Source organism: Macaca thibetana, chromosome 5, assembly GCF_024542745.1.
Source record: "Macaca thibetana thibetana isolate TM-01 chromosome 5, ASM2454274v1, whole genome shotgun sequence".
Lineage (NCBI taxonomy): Eukaryota > Metazoa > Chordata > Mammalia > Primates > Cercopithecidae > Macaca > Macaca thibetana.
The window spans coordinates 50030169-50046654 of NC_065582.1; the positions used below are offsets into that span (position 1 = coordinate 50030169).

Here is a 16486-nt window from a genome sequence, read left to right on the forward strand (position 1 = left end):
TTTTTTTTTTTTTTGTAATCTGAGATGAAGTCTCACTCTCACCCAGGCTGGAGTGCAGTGGTGCAATCTTGGCTCACTGCAACCTCCACCTCTGGGATTCAAGGGATATTCCTGCCTCAGCCTCCCAAGTAGCTGGGATTACAGGCACATACCACCACACCCAGCTCATTTTTGTATTTTTAGTAAAGACAGGGTTTCACCATGTTGGCCAGTCTGGTCTCGAACTCCTGACCTCAAGTGATCCGCCTGCCTCAGCCTCCCAAAGTGCTAGAGTTACAGGCATGAGTCACCGCGCCCGGCCAATCAACATTTCTAAAGCACAAAAGCCAGTGACAAAGGGAGTCAACACACTACTTCATTATTAGCTGGGCCTTCTGCCCAGGACCCCAAAGAAGTTAATTCTAGGAAGTTTGGCAGGGCTACATGAGGCACAGTTAGGCCTCAAACTGAATTAGGCCATGAGATCTCCTGCCTTATTTTACCTCCCTCAGTTGCCCAATCCTTGATTTTATCAGACTTCCTTCCACAGAAGGAAGGAAACAGAAACGAGTGAGATGACTGAGTCCAAACTGATGTTGGATCAGCTTTTCCACCTGCACAGACACATTCTCATGCTAGATCTTTCAGGCAGGGCTTCACCCTCTAACACACATGGGTCAAATCGCAATATTAATATTCTTCCTCCTTGTGGGAACGAGGAATATAGGATTAAAAATTTAATACAAAGTGAGGTAAGCTTAAGAAGCTAACCTTGAAAGTGAAAGATACGGCAACTTTCATGGATTAAGATGATTGATTTGGGCCCAAGGGTTGTAGAATGAGGTAATGTGAAAATCAAGACAAAATTATGTTAGATCAAATTAGTAACCATCCCATCTATACTAATGGGATGGTTATACCATCCCATTAGTATAGATGGGATGGTTACTAATATCTGCCTTTGGGTTTTTTAAATGTTTGGAATCATTCAGACTGCTAGTTTATATTAAATGTGAAATTATTTCAGCAGTCATCTCTAGAACTAGGTAACAGCTATCGAAAGACTATGCTATAGTTTCATTTAGTTTCAACTCAGCATCTCACTGATTTGGGGTTGTTCAGTAAAAAGGCTGTAGTTGAAAAATAAGAGGAAGAAGAGGAAATTCTGTTCCTCTTCTTGAAGCAGAAAAAAAAGAAAAAATAGAAAAGGGGGTTCTGCTCCAAAAGTAGTTCAGAAAATGACTGTTACCTTGCAGATAGATAGATAGATATAGATAGATGATAGATAGATATAGATAGATGATATAGATAGATAGATATAGATAGATGATGATTATATATAGATAGAGATAGAGATAGGTAGATATAGATAGGTGATAGATATAGAGTTAGATGATATATATAGATAGATAGATGATAGATATAGACAGATAGAGATAGATAGAGATAGATATAAATAGAGACAGAGATAGATAGATGATAGATATAGAGATAGATAGATAGATAGATAGACAGATATAGATAGATCATGGTAATTCCCTCACAACATAGTGGTATGCTCGGTAAATGTGTTTTTCCTAAAGTTTTATTTATTTACAAAAACCGAAAGCCAGGGTTTTGAATTTAGAGCTTCACTTCTTATAATGTACATAGAAAACGATTAATGGATCCATCTAGATTGCTACCAAATTTTTACTTCTGTAAGTATCAGAATGCTTCCAGCTTCAAGAAACATCAAAGCCCAACTCAGTATGGCCTACGTAATAAAGAAGGTTTACTAATTCGCATAACAAGAAGTGCTGAGTATTCCTACAGTTAATTCAGCAGCTCCACCAAGTTCTTCCCATCTTTCCACTCTGCCATTCTCAGCTTGTCTTCTTTGCCTTCAGGGGCTAGCTCACCTCACAGCCACGACATGGCTGCCCGGGTTTCAGCCATCACAGCCAATTTGGCAACATCCAATAGATGAAAAGGAAAATCTCTTCTATGGCCTCTCTCACTGAGAAAACCTAAGCCAATCACTGGCAATGGCTACAGGGGCACTATGATTATCTGAGTGAAGCATATGGCTGTGTAGCCTGAACCAGTGTGGGGCTCTCCCAGCAAGTAGGAAAGGGAAATGATAGTTGGGGTAACCACTCACAGTGTCTGCCTCATCTGCATCATGAGTTTTGTTTTCTTATTTTCCTCAGAGAAGAAGAGAGGTTAGTCTCTTCAAATAAATAAATGGATTTAAAAAAATAATTCAAATCAATTTATCAGTAGGGGCTGTGGAGGAGTGTATACAAAGATATATTTATCTAGAGTTTATCAGGCAGTTTTAAGTGTTTTAGATTATTCATTTAATCTTTTCAACAACCATATGATATAGGTACCGTTACCACACCATTTTACAGGAAGAAAAACTGAGGCATAGAGATGTTAAGGTACATGGTCGCAGAACTAGGAAGCCATAGAGGCAGAGTCCGAAGCCGGGCAGCTGGGCTCCTGGCTGCTCTCCTAACCATACTTATGGGAGCTCTCTCTCCTACCCTTCTCTCTTCTTGCTCTCCATGGGTTAAGGCCAACCTTTAATATCCTGGTCTTCCTTGCCCTTGATCATCATCCACTTAGCCTACCAATCAGCTGATCTTTCTGACTGGGTCCCTCTTTGATCCAATCCATGCAACACACAGACCAGCTTCTTTTTTTTCTTTTTTTCTGAGACGGATTCTCACTCTTTCGCCCAGACTGGAGTGCAGTGGTGCGATTTCAGCTCATTGCAACCTCCGGCTCCCAAGTTCAAGCAACTCTCCTGCCTCAGGCTCCCGAGTAGCTGGGACTAGAGGAGCATGCCGCCACGCCCGGCTGATTATTTGTATTTTAGTGGAGATGGGGTTTCACCGTGTTGCCCAGGCTGGTCTCAAACTGAGCTCAAGCAATCCGCCGGCCTCAGTCTCTCAAAATGTTAGGATTACAGGCGTGAGCCACCGCTCCCTGCAAGACCAGCTTCTTATAATTTCTATCCATTCAGCCCATTTCTATCCTGATCCCCAACTTCCACCTCCTCTGCCTGGGTTTCCAGCATAGCTTCTCCATCCCATCTTATTTCTCATCCTTTGCCTCCAACACGTGAAGCATCTTCCGTTATGGGGTTTCCCTCTTCCCGCCTCTGCTGCTCTCTTCCTGCCTCTCTGCTGTGGCAGAGGGAGGGTTGTGTGGTGGAAAGGACTTGGGATCTGGAGTCAGACTGGTTTCACCCGGCTTTGCCACTGTCTGTGTGATGTTGGGCTTTTGATTGCTCTCTGGCAAATATGGATTTGCTCTGGGGTTCAGAAGACTGTTTGCATGTCCTCTCTCTCTCTCTTCCTTCCTGTGCTCCAACCACACCCACCCCCTTGCAGTCCAGGAGAGCCAGGCTTGCCCCACTCTCAGGCATGTCTTTCTCCCAAAGAGCCACAGGCTCTGCCCTTGTGCCCTTCAAGTCTTTGCTGCATGAGGACTTCATTGACCACCCCACTTAAACTGCAACATTCTCCTCCCCCAGCATTCCAAGGCCACTTTACCCTCCTTTATTTTTCACCATGCTTCTCATTACCTTCTAGCATACCGAAGAATTTAGTTATATTATGTTGATTGTTGATTGTCTTTCTTCTCCCTCTAGCATAGACAGGGATTTTAGTTCATTTTATTCACTAACATATCCTTAACATTTGATACACAGTAAGCACTCAATAAATACTTGTAGAGTGAATGCATGAATGGGAGTCAGTAGATTGTAATGATTAGGAGAATTTTGGTAACTGTCTTAGGTTGAAATCCCAGCCTTGCCATTTCTAGCTATATGACATAACTTCTTTGTGCCTGTTTTTTTCTATTTGTAAAATTAAACTATAATGATAACTGGGGGGGGGGGAAAGATTTAATTTTGACCCATGGAGTGAGCTCACTAACTTTGTCCCGCCTGCTCTGGGATGGGATGCCACCTTTCCAGGCATAGCCACAACCTGCCTCCTTCCAAGCAGTCCCCCAGGAAGCCTGGCCTGACTCTTCGGGACCTGCCCTGTCCCTGCTGCTCTGTCACATGCGGATGGACACTGCCAGACCATTATTGTGTGTTCTCGATTGTTTAATGAGTGAAGCATCTAGCTGGCGGCTCCCTTAGATGACAGGCTCTGCGGGGATCACTAGGCATATCTTCCTGAATGTGCACAAAGCACTTTCTAGGCATGTGATGTGGGAATGACTGAGCTAGAGTACCTTTATTTATTTATTTATTTGGGGGGTTTTTTTTGGAATACTTTTTAAAATATATATTTCAATAGCTTTTGGGGTACAAGTGGTTTTTTGTTACATGGATGAATTATACAGTGGTGAATTCTGAAATGTTAGTGCAGCTATCACTTGAGTAACATACATTGTACCTAATATGTACATTTTTATCCCTAGCTCCCTCCCACCCTCCCCCATCTGAGTCTCTGAAGTCCATTATGTCACTCTGAATGCCTCTGCGTACTCATAGCTTAGCTCCCACTTATAAGTGAAAACATAACGGGTTTTGGTTTTTCACTCCTGAGTTACTTCACTTAAAATAATGGCCTCCAGCTTCATCCAAGTCCAGCACGAATTTCTTAAGCTTTACCACATAGCAGTTCCTCTTCTGGGCCATTAGCAAATCAGCAGTGAATAAAAACAAAATCCCTGCCTTTGTGGAGCTTGCATTTTAGTGAGGGAAACTGACAAGAAGCAAGTAAGTGACTGTATGTGCCCAGGTAAGTGGTATGGGACAAAGAGAGGGCAATAAAGAGGGTGAGGAGGTGTGCAGAGCCAAGAGGGGTGCTATTTTTTTGTGGGTGAAGGTCAGGGAAGCTCTCATTTCCTGAGGGAGAGAACAAATTATGGAGATTCCAGGGGAAACATTTCAGGCTGAGGGGGCCACAGAGAGCCACGAGCTGAGGTGGGAATGCTCGAGGAAGCTCAAGAGGCCAGGGGACTGGCCAGTGGGGAGAGAAGAGAATCAAATTCTACAGGGGCCCCGAAAACCATTTTAAGGACTTTGTTTTAAACTCAGAGTGCGAGGGGAAGCCAACCAGTGAAGTAAAAACACTTTTGTTTGTTTTTAAGAACACTGGCCAGGCACGGTGGCTCACACCTGTAATCCCAGCACTTTGGGAGGCCAAGGCTGGCAGATCACCTGAGGTCAGGAGTTTGAAACCAGCCTGGCCAACATGGCAAAACCCCGTCTCTACTGAAAATACAAAAACTAGCCGGGTGTGGTGGCGCGTGCCTGTAATCCCATCTACTCAGGAGGCTGAGGCAGGAGAATCGCTTGCACCTGGGAGGCGGAGGTTGCAGTGAGCTGAGATGGCGCCACGGCACTCCAGCCTGGACGACAGAGTGAGACTCCGTCTCAAACAAACAAACAAACAAACAAAAACCACCAGCTTTCTTAAACTTAGTTTACTGCGGGTTCTGAAAATGTTTTAGAAATCGTAATTGCTGTTAGCCCTTTCACTGGAGGGATCTCAGCAGAAGAATGACAAGATCTTCCTCCCGCATGTAAAAGGATCACTCAGGCTGTTGTACTGAGAATAGGTTGGAGTGGGAGTAGGGACCCAGGTGGAAGCAGGGGGTTCATGATGATGGTGGGCAGGACAGAGGGGCCATGGTGAGGAGAAGTGGTTGAATTGGGGTACATCATAGGAGGAAACAGTAGAATGTGCTGAGATGTGGCATTAGGCATTTCACTGATTATTCAGGAATAGTGAGGCCAACAGATCAGGAGACAAATCCCGCTCTCAGAAATTTGCTGAAAAATCAACTCAAAATCAAAAGGCAGATTAATTGGAGAAAAAGCACATACATTTATTTAATGTGAATACACAAGAGCCTTTAGAATGATGATCCAAAGATATAGGGGAAATTGGCCATTTTTATGCTTAGGTTCAATGAAGTATGAAATATGATTGGACAAAAAGGGCACGATCTAATGCTAACAGGCTGAGTGGGGAAACCTAGCCAAACCTCTCCGTCTAGATTCTTCTTGGCCTCTCTGAGCATGCATTCCTTTCTTCTGGGTATGGGGCAGGGTTGTCACAACCCAATGGGCTCTTCTTGCCCACTGCCCTGAAAAAAAAACAATGCACCGAGAACAGCAGATGTTGCAGCAAAGGAAGACTTTTAATGATCACAAGGCCAGCCAAGCAGGAGGACAGGAGAAATTTCTCAAATCTACCTCCCCGAGAATTTAGAGGCTGGGGTTTTTAAGGGTACTTTGGTGGGAAGGGGGCTGGGGAACTGAAAGGATTGATTGGCTTTGGATAAAATCACAGGGGTGTCTAAATTGTCTTCATGCAGCCGAATCAGTTCCTGGGACTAGGGGGTCTTGGGACCAGGTGGCATCTCTTGGTCTGCTGAATGCTAAATCTGAAAAATATCTCAAAGACTGGTTCTTCAGGTTTCACAGTAGTAATGTTATCTACAGGAGTAGTTGGGGAAGTTATAAATCTTGTGACTCTGGGGCAGTAAGCAACTTACAGAAAAACAAGCTCGGCAATGGCAGGTCATTGTTTAACTCAACCCTTTCTTTAGCAAAGTTCAAGCCTCTACCATCGTTCTAACCTCGCGTCCTCTTGTTAGTCTTTACAAATTCGATTTCCATTTTTGAACAAGGAGGGGAGCAGTTCGAGGAAAGGACTGTTATGGCCTCCACACAAGAATGAGCAAAAGCAAGTTAGCCTGGTAGAAGCAAGATAGTCAGTTATGTCAGATTTCCCTGACTATAATTTTGCAAAGGCAACTTTAGGGCCCTTTCTGGAATGGGGGTCTTCTGACTATAGTCAAACAAGGTAGGTCAGATAATTTCTTTTTCTTTTTGAGACAGTCTTGCTTTGTTGCTCAGGCTGGTGTACAGTGGTACAATCTCGGCTCACTGCAGCCTCTGCCTCCCTGCGACCTCTGCCTCCTGGGTTCAAACAATTCTCGTGCCTAATTTTTGTATTTGTAGTAGAGACAGGATTTCACCGTGTTGGCCAGGCTGGTCTCAAACTCCTGACCTCAAAAGATCTGCCCACCTTGGCCTCCCAAAGTGCTGGGATTACAAGCGTGAGATAATTTCTTTATGGTCAGTTTTTACACAGAAAGGCAGAGGGAAAGTTCGAGTGATATTTTTAGGTTTTATGGCTTAGGGGAAAAATGGTCTGGTTGCCAGGATCTGCCTTGGGGTCTATAGGCAGCCTCTGGGAAGGATGGGACTCAGAGACAGAAGGGCAGGAGAAAGTCAGAGAAAAACCTTTGCTCCTGAAGCTACCCCTGAGGCCTTCATTTTCGGGTATTGTTTTCTGAAACCCAACAATAGTTTGTTATTCACAGTTCCCAAGAGGAGGAGGCACACCATGTTACAGGGGCCATATGGGGAAGCACCAGGATCAAGTAGGAGGTAGATGGAGTGAAGAGGAAATGTGGGCAAGAGCCTGCATTGTGGTGTCTGCGGGAAGAAATGGAGAGGCAGTCAGCAGGCCTGGGATTGGCTAGCTTGAATAACTTCAATAGATTCTGGGGTATACCGGCTGTCTTTAGCTGTCTGGTACCTGGCCCTGGGGTGATGGTGGCATGGAGTGGAAGACGCCTGGGAAGGAAGTGCTTGCAGGCACAGAAGCTGATTTGGTTGCATTGCATGTGAAAGGCGCCAGCCCTTTGCTATGTTTGGGAATCAGCTAGCCCTGGTAGGGGCAGTCCCTCCAGAGCCTGCAAGGCCCTAGATGTCAAAGCGTCAGCATTAAAAGACATGCTTTAATATAATAGGAAGTAAGGAATCAGGGATTTTTTGATCTGAGCAACTGAAAGAATGAAGTAATCACTTAGTGCAAATAACGGTCACCACTGATGATACTGATGGTCTTACTGTAAATCTCCTGCACTTTCTCAGTTTTTATTTCTATTTCCAAAACAGTCCATTAATTTCTTCATGGTCCAGCTCCCTCTTGTGGTGAGGATTTAGTCTCATACTGTTTCTGACATGCTGTAAAACAAACATCTCTAGGGAAAGGATGATTTAACACATTTTAAAATCTGAACACAGGAGGTGGAGGTTGCAGTGAGCCAAGATCAGTGCCATTGTACTCCAGTCTGGGTCACAGGGCAAGACTCTGTCTCAAAAAAAAAAAAAAAAAAATTCCCAGCAGAGGGCCAAGCTCGGTGGCTCACGCCTGTAATCCCAGCACTTTAGGAGGCCAAGGTGGGCGGATCACCTGAGGTCGCGAGTTCGAGACCAGGCTGGCCAACATGGTGAAACCCTGTCTCTACTAAAAATACAAAAATTAGCTGGGTGTGGTGGTGCACGCCTGTAATCCCAGCAACTTGGGAGGCTGAGGCAGGAAAATCGCTTGAACCTGGGAGGCAGAGGTTGCAGTGAGTGAGATCATGCCATTGCACTCCAGTCTGGGCAACAAGAGTGAAACTCTATCTCAAACAAAACAAAACAAAACAAAACAAAAATCCTAGCACATTGGGAGGCTGAGGCGGGTGGATCACCTGAGCTCAGGAGTTCAAGACCAGCCTGGCCAACATGGTGAAACCCTGTCTCTACTAAAAATACAAAAATTAGCCAGGCATGGTGGCAGGCGCCTGTAATCCCAGCTACTCAGGAGGCTGAGGCAGGAGAATCGCTTGAACCTGGGAGGCGGAGATTACAGTGAGCTGAGATCATGCCATTGCACTCCAGCTGGGGGACAAGAGCAAGACTTTGTAAAAAAGAAAAATAAAATTAAAAAAAAAAAACATGAAAACTCAGCTGACATTCTTTCCTATCATCAATTTGAACTTTGATTAGCTAAATTAAGACACCACTTCCAGGGCTTTATTTATTTATTTATTTTTTTGAGACGGAGTTTCGCTCTTGTTGCCCAGGCTAGAATTTAGTAATGGCGCAATCTCGGCTCACTGCAACCTCCGCCTGCCATGTTTAAACGATTCTCCTGCCTCAGCCTCCCGAGTAGCTGGGATTACAGGCGCCTGCCACCACACCCGGCTAATTTTTGTGTTTTTAGTAGAGATGGGGTTTCACTCTGTTGGTCAGGCTGGTCTCAAACTCCCGACCTCAGGTGATTTGCCCACCTTGGCCTCCCAAAGTGCTGGAATTGCAGGGATGAGCCACTGCACCCGGGCTTTGTTTTTAAACAAGCCCAAATTTCAAGAGGGCTAATAGCACTTCTGGAGCCTACAGTAAACAAAGTTGAACAAAACTGGTTTATCTTTTAAAACAAACAGAAGCATTTCCGTGTCATACAGCTCTTTAAAATCTCTCTCTGCCTAGAGCACAGTTATCTGTAAAACATGGGTTATAAGATTATTAGTACTGGCTGGGCATTATAGGCATAAGCCACTGTGCTTGGCCTCTGAAATTTCTTTACACATCAGAATTATTATAGCACTTGGACTCTGTGTGTGTGTGTGTGTGTGTGTATGTGTGTGTGTGTACATGAACACAACTTATCTAGGTAAGATTACAGAACCTACAGCTATGTGGAACACAGCCAGAAACCTGAGACTGAGTGACTTCTGAGCAGTCAATAGCTATTTCAGTTCATGCACTTTACTCTGTAGAAGAACAACCATAACACAGTCCCCGTGGAACATCAGGTTCCAGCCTTAGAGTCTCTGACCCAGTGAAAAGTCAGAGCCAGCAAAAGAGAGAGGATGGAGAAGATTTAGAAAAATGCAGTTGGGTTTCTAAAAGTCTCCTGTTGGCTTTTCAACACCATGGCTTGAGATCTATGTATCTTAATAATCTCTGAAAATGTTAGCAGCCAGTTGCTTCTCCAATTTCAGTGGCCAGAAGAAACACCTGGGAATGTGTAAAAGATGCAGATGATTGGGCTCCACTCCCAAAGATCCCACATCTGGATCGGGCGCCCTGGGCAGAACCAGAAAAGCTGGCATTCCTCCTTACAGTGCAGCCCGAGGGCTGACGCTCATCATGATGTTCCTGAGTAATTAAGAGAAGATAAAAGCGAATGGAGTGTACTCTGCCTAATGATAATGGCAATTGTCAGAACATAGGCTTCCCTCAGGAACTCAAAATCACACTCTGGGAGCCATTTTAAGATCTGAAAAGAGATACCTAATAAGAGAGAAATCAATAAATAAAGTCACCAGAGCGGGGAAAAAGACCCTCAAACCAGCAGGACTTGATTAGATAAAATATCTTTTAAAACAATCAGGATATTTGGAATTTTCTTCAGTCTAATATGGGAGGTAAGGGAAGTGAAGTGTAGGTGTAAATAAAACCAGATTGGCTACGTGTGGATAAGGATTTCAGCTGGGTGATGAGTACAAGGAGTTCATGATCTTATATGTGTGTTTTTATATGTTTTTGAAATCTCCACAATAAAAAATTACAAAACAATTTTAACCCAGGTTATTAGGTATAAACATACGGAAAAAGTGTCACAGAGGCAAATATTTCCTAACTCTGCCCAAGCAATCACGCTCCTTGAATTTTCTGGCCCTACTGGCAACTAATCCCTATTATAAAGTGGATATATCAGAGATCATCAAACATTACATTTATATAACTGAAAACTCCCTGATATGGTTTGGATCTGTGTCCCCACCCAAATCTCATCTTGAATTGTAATCCCCACATGTGGTGGGAGGGATCTGATAGGAGGTAAGTGAATCATGGGAGTGTTTTCCCCCATGCTGTTCTCATGATAGTGAGGGAGTTCTCATGAGACCTGATGGTTTAAAAGTGACAGTTTCCCCTGCTCTCTCTCTCCTGCTGCCTTGTGAAGAAGGTGCCTGCTTCCTCTTTGCCTTTTGCCATGATTGTAAGTTTCCTGAGGCCTCCCCAGCCATGCAGAACTGTGAGTCAATTAAACCTCTTTCGTTTATAAATTACCCAGTCTCCGGTAGTATTTTTAAGGCAGTGTGGAAATGGACTGATACATTGCCCCTGGTTCTGATTTCCTACTCACTAAGCAATTCTCTGATTGCCGAGGAAAATTTTCGAAGGTAATGAATCTGTCCTGATGTAACCTCTAAAAGAAGACAGCCAGGTGAATAAATACCCCATGAGCTTGCGGTTGCTTTCCTTGAATTTCTGGAGAAACAATAGCTGTAACTTATTGAATGGCTTACTCTGCAGCAAGCACTGAACTGGGTACTTTTCATTTGTTAATTCATTTAATTTTCATAGTAGAAATGGTATTACTTGGAGAGATTTCCATCCAAACTGGTTAAAGGAAAAAAGTACAAAAGAATGAATGAAAGAGATTGTGCATTAATCTAGAAAAATATGTCTATTTTAAATACTGCTTACAATCTGTAATATCATATTCTGGCTATAGTGCCATTCCCCCTTTATAAATTAATCAAATAAGAATTGCCACATCTATTTCACAGTCTTGTTTCAGATACAGGGCAGATGACCCTAGTGGCAGATACTGTGGATTGCCTACCCAAAAGACATTCACAAGCCATTTTCCCCTTGTCTTCCTGTGCCTAAAATAGTTACATTCCAAGGATCTCTTGCAGCTAAGGCTGGCCACCAGATTCAGTTTTGGCCAACGGTAGGTTAAGCAAGGGAGGCAGGCAGTCACTGAGTCAGCCTCCAGAAAAGTTATGTACAAGAAATAGAGTCCATTGGCATGCTGCCTTCATTGCTTACCCTCCAACCCACTTTTCACAAAGCAACCAAAGTAATGTAAAACAGTAAAGCAACCAGACGCAGTGGGTTACACCTGTAATTTCAGCACTCCGGGAGACCAAGGTGGGTGGATCACTTGAGCCCAGGAGTTCGAGACCAGCCTGGACAACATAGCAAAACCCCGTCTCTACAAAAAATACAAAAAGTAGCCAGGCCTGGTGGCACTTGCCTGTAGTCCCAGATACTTGGGAGGCTGAGGTGGGAGGATTACTTAAGCACAGGAAGCCAAGGCTGCAATGAGCTGTGATTGTGCTACTGCACTCCAGCCTTAGGCAACAGAGTGAGACCCTGTCTCAAAAAAAAAAAAAATAGTAAAGCACATCTTGCCATCATCCTGCTGAAACACTTCAATGGCTTTCCATTGCAGCTAGAATAAAATCCAAACTATTTACAATGGACTGGCTCCTGCTCCCTCTCCAGTATCATTCAGTCAGTTCTCCCCGATCCACTGTACTCCAGCCAGACCTTCTGTTCCTCAAACTTGCCAACCATTTTCCTGGCTCCAGGCCTTTATACCTGCTGATTCCTCTGCCTGTTTGCCCCTAGCTCTTTGCACAGCTTCTCTCTCACACCCTTCAGCCCTTGACTCACACTGCCCTCATCAGAGATGCCTTCCCCAACCCTCATGTCTCAGAAGGCCTCCTCCACTTACCCGCTGTCTTACCACCAGAGTGTTTCATTGTTATCCCTAATCCACAGTTATTTTGTGTATTTGTTATTTGTCTGTCTTCTGACACTGTAATATAAGCATCACTGGGGAACAACCTTTGCCTGTCTTGTTTATTGCTACATCCTTAGTCCCTTACACAGTGTGTGAAACATAAGGGATGCTTGTTTAATATTTACAAAATAAAAGAATGAAACTTCCCTATGAATCTCCATCTCCTATGTATTCCTCTTCATCAAAGGAAATGCAAGGCTAAACATGAGTGCAAAATAGGAATAACAAGTGTTAACACAGGACTTGCATGATGGGTGGATGATTTCCAGGAAAAAGCAATCAGAGGAGCCAATTTGGTGGTAAAAAAGGAAAGAAAGAAAAAGGAAAAGAAAGAAAAAGGAAAGGAAGGAAGGAAGGAAGGAAGGAAGGAAGGAAGGGGAAAGAGGGAGGGAGGCAAGGGGGCAATTGTGATTGGGTGGGAGCAGAAAGCAGTGGAAAATGCTGTGTCTGCATTATCAACCAATAGCTAGGTGGATTGCCACAGCTACAGACACCTCAGGAGGTCTTGGAAGAAGGCATTTGGAGGAGAAGGCAGCCTAGTCAAGGTGACATGCCTGCTTCCTGCAAATTCAAAATCACATGCCAGGGGTGAGGTGGCTCTCACTGTCCATATGAATTTCCGTTTCTTTTCACTTCCTTTCTTTACCCACCTTCTCTATCCTCCGGCTACTCTGATTCATCTCCTTTAAGGTTCCCTGTATTGGATAAATTTTAACCCAAGGATTAGGCAGCAAAGGTTTCTGGGAAGAGCAGAGGCTGCAGAATCAGACAATCCTGGTTTTAAATTCTTGCCGTATTCCATTGCTCTATTCCTTCTAGCAATATTATTTTAGTAAAGTTAACTTCTCTAAGAGAAGCAATAATACCTGTCTCATAAAGGTTATTGTGAAGATTAAATGAGATACTATATTAAGCACCTGTCCCAGTACGGAGCCAAGTAATAAAGTTATATAACTTCAAAACAAGCAGGGTGAGGCTGGGGAGGAGAGGGGTGGTTAACAAGAAAAAAAGAAAAAAAAAACAGTATTTGTTAAAAACCTACAGCAGACATCATATTTAATGGTGAAATGTCAAAAGCATTCTACTTTAGATAAAGAAAAAGACATGGATGTCAGCTGTCACCTCTCTTGTTCAATAATATGCTGAACATCTTGCCCATTGCAATAAAACAAGAGAAATGCAAAAAATGTATAGGAGTTGGAAAGAATGAAAAAAGCTATTTTTATTTGAAGGTGATATAATTTTTGTAGAACACCAAAAGGAATCTCCAATAATTAGAATTAATAAATGTTTCACTTGGTTCTTCAATACAAAATTAATATATACAAATTGGCCAGGCACAGTGGCTCACATTTGTAATCCTAGCACTTTGGGAGACCAAGACAAGAGAATCACTTGAGGCCAGGAGTTCCAGACCAGCCTGGCCAACATTGTGAAACGCTGTCTCTACTAAGAACACAAAAATTAGCCAGGCGTGGTGGCACACATCTGTAATCTCAGCTACTCGGGAGGCTGAGGCACAAGAATCACTTGAACACTGCAGAGGTTGCAGTGAGACGAGACAAGATCATGCCACTGCACTCCAGCCTGGGTGACAGAGCGAGAAAAAAAAGAATTCAATCAATCGAACCCTTTAAGAAGAAAATTATAAAACTTCACTGAAAGACATTAAAGAGCAGGGGATGGTGGCTCTTACCTCTAATCCCAACACTTTGGGAGGCAGAGGTGGGAGGATTGTTTGAGCCCAGGAGTTTGCAATCAGCCTGGGCAATATAGCAAGACCCTGTTTCTACAAAAAGTAAAAGAAAAAAAATTAGCCAGTCATGGTGGGGTACACTGATAGTCCCAGCTACTTGGAATGCTAAGCCAGGAAGATTACTTGAGCCCAGGAGTTCAAGTCTGCAATAAGCTATGATTAGGCCACTGCACTCGACAGAGTGAGACTCTGTCTCAAAAAGAAAGAAAGACTTAAAGAAAACCTAAATAAATGGAAAGATTTATCATATTCTTGGCCAGGAAAACTCAACATTGTTAAGATATTGATTCTCTTAAGTGGACTGATAAATTCAAAGCATTCCAATTAAAATCCCAACATTGTTTTTTATTTGATGAGTTGAATCTAAAATTTAGGTAAAAAACAAAGGCCCAAGAATTACCAAAACTGTGGATGAAGAGCAAGATGTGGGACTTGACCTACCAAATATCAAGTTAGAAAGCTTTAGGAATTAAGGACATGTAGTATTGGCCAGAAACAGACAAATAGGCCAATTAAATGAAATTGCCCAGAAACAGACCCAGGCATGTATGGAGCCTTCATTGATGATAGAGTGGTCGCTATTGTTCAATAGGGAAAGAGACGGTGATTTAATAAATGGTGCCAGGACAATTAGATATTCATATAAAAAATACAGAATTAGATCTTCAATTCATACTATACAAAAATCAGTTATAGGTGGATTAAATACTTCATTTTTCTAATGTGAAAAATACAGCCATAGAACATTTAGAATAACATAGAGATGGAACAGTTTTTTTTTACTTCAGAGTAAGAAAAATGTTATTAAACAAGACACAAAAGCACACACCATAAATAAAATTATCAATAAATTCAGTTGTATTAAAATTAAGAACATCTGGCCAGCTGCAGTGGCTCACACCTGTAATCCCAGCACATTGGGAGGCTGAGGCGGGTGGATCACCTGAGGTCAGGAGTTGGACACCAGCCTGGCCAACATGCAGAAACCCCATCTCTACTAAAAATACAAAAATTATCCAGGTGTGGTGGCAGGCACCTGTAATCCCAGCTACTTGGGAGGCTGAGGCAGGAGAATCGCTTGAATTCAGGAGGTGGAGGTTGCAGTGAGCCAAGATTGCACCACTGCACTCCAGCCTGGGCAACAGAGTGAGACTCCATCTCAAAAAAAAAAAAAAAAAAAAAAAAAAAATCTGTTCTTTGAAAGACACTGTAAAAAGAGTGAAGAGACGATCTATAAACAGAGAGAAGATATTTGCCTCACATATGATCAGCAAAGGAATCATATCCAGAACATATAGAACTTTACAGATCAGTAAGAAAAAGACAAAGAACCCAACAGACAAATGAAAGACCTGACAAGAATTTCAAGAAAACAACACATGACCAGAATTTAACAAAGAAATGAAAGTTGCTCATTAGTAAACAGAAAAATACAAACTAAAATCATTAGAATCCATTTTACTTTCACCAGATTAACAAAACATCATTTAGTTGGATAATATCAAGTGTTGTGAAGTCCTGCCTCAGGACCTTTGCATGTGCTGCCTCCCTGAGCGGGATACTCTTCCTTCAAATCTTCACGGAGCTTGTTCCTTCACTTCATTCAGATCTGGTTCAGTTGTTACCCTACTGAGAGGATTTTTCTGACCATATTATCCAAATAATGCCCTTCAGCTGCCAACATTCTGTAGCCTGTTGCCTGCTTTGTTACAGTTTTCAAAGCATTTGTTAACATTCTGCTACATTTATTCTCTCTCTCTCTGTATGTGTGTGTGTGTGTGTGTAGTATAGTATAAGGATTCACACACATTTGTTATTATTTTGCAGAACCTTTTGAAAGTAGGTAGCTGACATACTAAGTGATTTTCAGATGGCAAACACTTTGGGGAAAAGGATGATTATGTAGAAAACAAATAACATTCAAATAGAGCATACTGAGTGTGAAGAGGTGGAGATTATTATAAATATTCAAGGCTACCGTAACCAGAATTAAGGAAATTAGTTCCCCCTTAAAGTATAGTTGTTGTTATTTCGCAGAACATTCTGAAAGCAGATTGTTGACATCAGGACACTTCACCCCTAAATACTTCCATATGTATCTTCTAAGATTCTCCCACTTAACCTCAATACTATTATCCCAAGTAAGACAATTGACAATCATTCCCTAATACCATCTAACACGCAGCCTGTATTCAAATTTCCAAGTACTCCTTCTTTGAGAGGTCATAATCATATCAGTTATACTGAAATGCACCCATGGTACCCTGAGTTTTTTCTAAAAAATTTTTAAAAGATAATTTTGTTTCTGAAATGATTTAGCTACAATCAAACCACTTAATTTGTA

The 16486-nt window shown here is 42.6% G+C and overlaps 1 protein-coding gene across 15 annotated transcripts in view; it reads left to right on the forward strand.

Annotated features, from left to right (window-relative positions):
* Window positions 1–16486, forward strand: part of NDUFC1 (NADH:ubiquinone oxidoreductase subunit C1) — an 829703-nt gene that overhangs the window by 608001 nt on the left and 205216 nt on the right. The gene's annotated exons all lie outside the window — the stretch shown is intronic.